Genomic DNA, 6,000 nt, shown 5'->3' on the forward strand with positions numbered 1-6,000 from the left:
GTTCTTACCTGAGATTGTTTTGGTCCTTTCACAGAAGTTTAAAAACATCACTGTCTTTCTATTGCCAAATACTGGCAGATAAAGTGCATACCACTGAACCCGCACGCCTCTACTGAGGAGGAAGCACCAACAAGCTACATAGCACAAACTGACGTGCTATAAACCTGGGCATGGTCTCATACAAAGATTACATCGCTCTCAGGCAAAAACACCTGATGCATGACACATCAAAAACAAGACAGAACTCTAATTAGGTACAAAGGAAAAGAACATCTGCAGAACCTTTCAATGTACAAATTCACAGAATCCTACAATCTTTCTACTTAATTCAATCATCCTCTGAAGATTTTTGTATAAAGCCATACTAGAAAGCACAAAATTCTAAATTCCCTTTTAAAACCCTACACATTTACAGCTTGGATTAGGGAAGGTACATAAACATGAAAATTCTCATATTGACACCCCCCCAAATATCTTCATTAATCTTCTATTTGGAGATTGGCAGTAGTGGTGGCTGCATGGGATTTTTAAGTTATCCAAACAAGAAGCTGGCTGCCCCCACATTTCTCTGGGTCTTGAATGCTTAGGATAGTTTAACAACAACTGAGTTTGCTGGAGAGAAAAAAAAAAAAAAGCAAACAATGAAAACCCATTTCCCAAATGTTGTAAACCAACAGATTGCAAACCGTGCTCCAAATCACTTAGATACCAGCAAAAACTTTTAGTGAGCTAAAAAAAAATAAAACCATTTGCCATGCAGCCTGTGACCCTACTGTTGCCTTAAAAGTCAGCAGTAATTAGCACACCACAGTTTGAGACATGCAGTTAATCCTATTCATTACCTAAAAAAACCCAAACCACCAACTTTAGATCTGGGGAAAAAACAGCAGTTTGTAATGAAGCCAAGAGGACCACTCTCGCGGTCCGTGTGGCTAATGGCAGGAGACTTCATGAGTTATGGGACTGTTACTCCAGCACTGGGAAAACAGTCAGCAGTAGCAAAGCAGCAGCAGCAAAGCAGCAGAGGCCAGAGCCTAGCGCAGGGCCCCAGCCCCAGTACGGGGCAGGTGCCCCCACCAGCTCAGCACCCTCAGCACCACCCTGCTCCCCCAGCTGCCAGGGCTAGCTAGGCTGAGACCCGAGGAGCGATAGGCACACCCCTGCTGCAATTAGGCTGTCATTTAGCTGGCATTCAGCTGACTCACACGGGTACCCCGGCCAAGAACTTCTCGTGAAAACAAACTCGGCAGGAGAAATAAGCAAATGACTTTCCCAGATAGAGAGGGACGGGAAGTTCTGTGCACACAGCGGCCCAGGAGAATCCAGCCCGTCCACTCCCCTGCAGACACAGCTCTGCCCAGGGCCTTTGCTACGGTACAGCTGCTGGCAGAGAAAGCCCCAGCAGGTGCACAAAGCGAGACCCGGACCGTGATGCAGGCTGGGCACCCAGTGTGGGCAGCAGCTGCTGCAACCAAGCACATTGCCTTCTCTTGACTGGGTTACAGGAGGGCTGACAGCAACCTCACATGCAGTTTTCTCAAGAGCTAAAGAAGCTGAAAGGTCTCTACCTGTTAATTCCACATCTCTATCACGTCCCCACTGCTGTTTGCACACCCCCCAGTTCGTAGTGCAACCCTGCAAGTGGCCATACCAGCAAACTGCACCACTGAAAGAGCTAGCTGAGAAACAGCTTTCCTCCACACCAACTTCTTTTGTTCCTGCAATTACTCTTCACTCAGATCAGCTCAGTGACCTGATATTATCACAAAGCCTCACCAACAGTTGTGCAACCACAGCCAAAAAAGTGGCAAACTGCCATAACAGCTGTAGTACTTTATGTCAGCTCTAGTGCTGAAGGCAACATCCCATTACTGCTCATCAAACTATAAACTTAAATGCTAGCAGTTTCCTCCAGTTCAAATGACATGGCCATGTTCTGGGAGATGTAAACAAGATTTAACAATTGATTTTGTAAATTACAGCAATATTTCTATTGCTGAATGGTATTCAATTTTTTACCTATTTGTGTAATCAAACCATCTGTGTATTTGCATCCATTATACTTAATATAATTGTGATCATATTCTGAACTTCCATCAAAGGACACTAAGTTAGGCCTTCTAAATTATAGTTTCAAGTGCAGGAAACCTGCAACTCAGTAATTCTGTACAGTGACAAAATCAGTCAAGTGGAACCAAAGTCTGGATCCCCAGGACTTTTTTCACAGGATGAGTTTTATTATGAACAGTGAAGTGGTCACCACTAAGAAAGGACAGAAATCTTCTTATTAACACTGGGATGTGATCTGCAGACACACACTTCTTACACAGCACTGGTTGAACACGGGGGCTCAGCATTTCAGCCTCTGTGCTTATAATAAAGATATTCCTCAGCCCCAAAGAGACACTTTAAACAGTGTATCACTACCAATTCTGTCTACAGAATTTCAAGTACTGCAGTAACAGGGAGGACTTCAAAAACAAAGGGTGCCGAACACAGGGGGGCTGGATTCATGGTATGCAGTCAGACAACACATGAATACTGAAGACAGAACTAACAATAAAAATGAGCAGTTAATAAAATGGCCATCATCCGGCACTTGCTTTACTTGACAGAACTGCCCTGTCTGTGCATGCACACAGCACCACGCAGTCAGTTTTACAAATAACTTCCTTCTTGACTATGATATAGATCATAGCCATGTCACACTGAAAAAAAACTAACGCTAGTTTACCATTACCTTTAATTGTAAAAAATCTAATGTTTCAAAATTAAAAAAAAAAATGCATGTCTGGACAATGGGGAAAATACAGAAGCCATACACAACATCTTCAACTTCCCCCTACTTTGCTGATCACAAATAAAACAGTTTTACAGCAAGGAGGAGATAACAGTAAAAATGGTAGACATTGTACCTTGCAACAGGATGATATAGTTTTTTAGTTCACAACTGAAGAATGAAGAAGGAAGATAAAAGATAGGGTTTCCAGCTCCCTGTAGGAGGACTTGAAGTTTCTTTCCCCAAAGAAGGAGTAAAAGCTCTTTCTGAACTGTACAAACGTGAAGAATAAGACAAGATGCATGACCTCATAACCACAGCAGGAATCTGCGATGACACATCGGACACTTCATCTATTTAGGGAAAATAAAATTCAGAGTATCAGTGGCGCAGGCCCACAACAAGCAAGTATATTACAAGAGGGATTCAAACACAAATGACACCTAGAGGATGACGAATGGCCTGATCTATAACTTAGACCAGATGGCAGGGAAGGTACGAGGAGCCCTCTTCCCAATCCCTGCCTAGCACTGTCAGCGATCCCTGTGGGTCCCTTCCAACTCAGGATATTTCAATGACTCTACGATTTAGAGCAGCATTTCATTGCATTTAACTCATGCTGACTCTGCTACTCAGTTCTAAGCTATCAGGGGCTTTGAATATCACAACATCTACCAAATTGCCCATCTGTATGCTTCTAAGTGCACATTTCATTTGTCCTGATCTGTGAAGTTTGCACTTTAGCTTCTGCCGTATATAAATTTCAACTACAGCACCATGCAACCACCAGCAGTAACCAAAGGCTCACATTGCAGCAACAACCAGTACACATTCTGCAAGAAGAGAAACGCCATCAGTAACACTTAGCCCAACACCATGTCCTGCAGGATGCTGAAAACTGCACAGAAACTGCACCAGCTCTCATCTCCCCTCAAAACCCAGCGGAAGAGTTGGGGGAAGAAGGGGAGGCAGCCCTTAACGAGCAGCTGCCCCTGGCCTAAGGAAAGGCTGTTGCCAGCTTCTGTCCTGTAGCTTCTGAGAATGCCAAGGCACTTGACATGCCTTGGTTACAGGGACTGTAAACACACAGAGCACATGCTGTATACATGAAGCTGCAAGAATCAATAAGCGCTTTCTCAACAATATATGGACCACATTATGCAAACTGCAAAGAAAGTATTTTTACAGTTTCTATCCCATTCTGCTGGTGTCAAAGCACAAAAAATTTCCTTAGCTACCTCCAGGCTTGGTAGGAAAAAATAAAGAAAAATAATAAATACCGCTCCATAAACATACAAACACTTTACAGCAAACCGTGTAAGCATGTGCTTATTCTTAAATGCTGTGGTTTGGTTCTCCCAATACCAGGAAGACCTGACTACATAATTAAGATTACGAACAGTTGGTGTCCTAAACTAGCATCAACTGAAGTCAGTGAAAGAAACACCCCACTGTTTTTAACAGCTTAAGGATCAATTCCTAAACTTAGAACATGATTTTCCACTCCATGCTTTATCTAACTGGGGGAGGGGAAGAATCCAGGAAAGAGAGATTAAACATGTTGAATAAGAAGAGGGGAAAGGAACATTTTTGTATGCACACTTCATTTTTTCCAAGATATATTAATTATCTTCTGATAACTGAATTTTAGAAACAAAATAGATTTGAATATTTGTGCTCAATTTTTTCATCATCAATTCTGAGATAGCTACAAGGCAAAAGAGTACATTAAGAATGCGAGAAACTATCTCAGTGGAGGAAGAGAAGTTAAAAGCTATTTATTTTCTTTTAAAGTGCTGGAAGATTCAGAGCAGCAACTATACCAGGCATTCATCAGACCATGTATTCTCTGCTTTGAAGATCAAAGAACTTTGAGAGACCATTTAACAAGCTTTATTACAAAGCACCTCTATCATAACCATCGGAAAAACAACCTATAAATTTACACTGGGACTTAGAAAATGTGGCTTCTACCATTTACATTCGCTAACTCCCAAACTGCCAATGCTCCTTACATAAGGTTCAACTTGAGAAGAGTTTCTGTATTTTCTCTTTTGTTCCAAGCCCTCCTCTACCTCACATCACCCAAATGCCGGCTCAAAACATTTACATAAATACATAATTCTCTATCAAACCAGAAGAACTGTTCCCTCACCTCAAGCGGTATCCTTTCAGGAGCAACATGAAACAAGTATATTTACATTTCCTCTGGGAGAGCCAACACAGCACTGCACAGAGTTTTCCTAAAGCAACAGCATGTACCAACCAGCAGCTCAGTTTTAAAGCAGCAGCACTGAAGAGGAGGGAAAAACACACGATCACCTAGGCAGGGTACTGGAAGCACTGCCATCAGAGGACAGCCAACCTCATGGTGCTAAAAGGTAAGTTTACCATTTAAACAGCTCTCTGCTGTCGGGCGGCCAGCATCTCGGGAAGGTCTCGGTCCACCCGCACACGCCGAGGGCTCCCTCCGCGGCTGCCGGCAGGGCTCAAGGCACGTGAACAGCCCCGTCCATCGCGGCGCAGCCCGGCCCCGGCTGAGCGGTGCCCGCCGCACCCGCACCGAGCCGGGCGGGACCCCGCCGGGTGGCACCCGTGCCCCGCTAACGGGGGGCGCTCGCTGCGGGCCGGGGCCCGCTTCAGCACCGCGGCCGGGCTCGGCGGTGCCACAGAGACACAGCCGGGGCTGAGCAGTTTCAGCAAATGAAAACGAAAGGAGAGGGACGATCTAAATAAATAAATAAATAAATAAAAAGCAGGCGCCCCAGTGCGCCGCGGGGGTCGGGGCGAGCAGGGGAGGAAGGGAAGGGGAAGGCGCCCGCCTCCCGCGGCCAGCCCCAGCCCCAGCCCCAGCCCCAGCCCGGCCGTCCCCGAGCCCCCCGCAGCGCCCTCACCTCCAGCTCCGGTGCGGGTGCGCGGCGGCGGGTGGCGGGCACGGCAACGGCACCGGCAACGGGCACCGGCACAGGCCCCGGCCCCGCCCGCGGGCCGGCTCCTCCCGCCCGCCCCGCCGCCGGGGGCCGGGGAGGCACGGAGGGGCCGCCTGCTGCTCGCCCGGCGCCCCGAGGGCGGGCGGAGCGCCCTTCACGGCTGCCCCTCGAGCCCTGGCTGCAGGAGGGGCCGTGGGGCGGTGTGGGGAGATGTGGGGTGGTCTGGGGCAGCGGCTATGAGGGGCCCGGCAGGGCTGCGTGGCACCTCCATGCCGGAGGGCTGAGGTGAGG

The 6,000-nt window shown here is 47.0% G+C and overlaps 1 protein-coding gene across 8 annotated transcripts in view; it reads right to left on the minus strand.

Moving 5' to 3' along the window:
- PIP5K1B (phosphatidylinositol-4-phosphate 5-kinase type 1 beta) overlaps nucleotides 1-5,782 on the minus strand; it is a 114,788-nt gene extending 109,006 nt beyond the window's left edge. For 2 of the 8 annotated variants that reach the window (XM_035558516.2, XM_035558508.2), the window contains exon 1: nucleotides 5,674-5,782. The gene's annotated coding sequence lies outside the window, so the exon portion shown is untranslated. Of the gene's footprint in view, nucleotides 1-2,915; nucleotides 3,133-5,170; nucleotides 5,454-5,673 lie in introns of those variants that run through there. The other 6 variants (XM_050716277.1, XM_035558512.2, XM_035558514.2 and 3 more) reach the window with 6 other exon arrangements.
- Between the last annotated feature and the right edge of the window lie 218 nt (nucleotides 5,783-6,000).

The sequence above is a fragment of the Cygnus atratus genome, chromosome Z, assembly GCF_013377495.2.
Source record: "Cygnus atratus isolate AKBS03 ecotype Queensland, Australia chromosome Z, CAtr_DNAZoo_HiC_assembly, whole genome shotgun sequence".
In the NCBI taxonomy this organism is placed as follows: domain Eukaryota; kingdom Metazoa; phylum Chordata; class Aves; order Anseriformes; family Anatidae; genus Cygnus; species Cygnus atratus.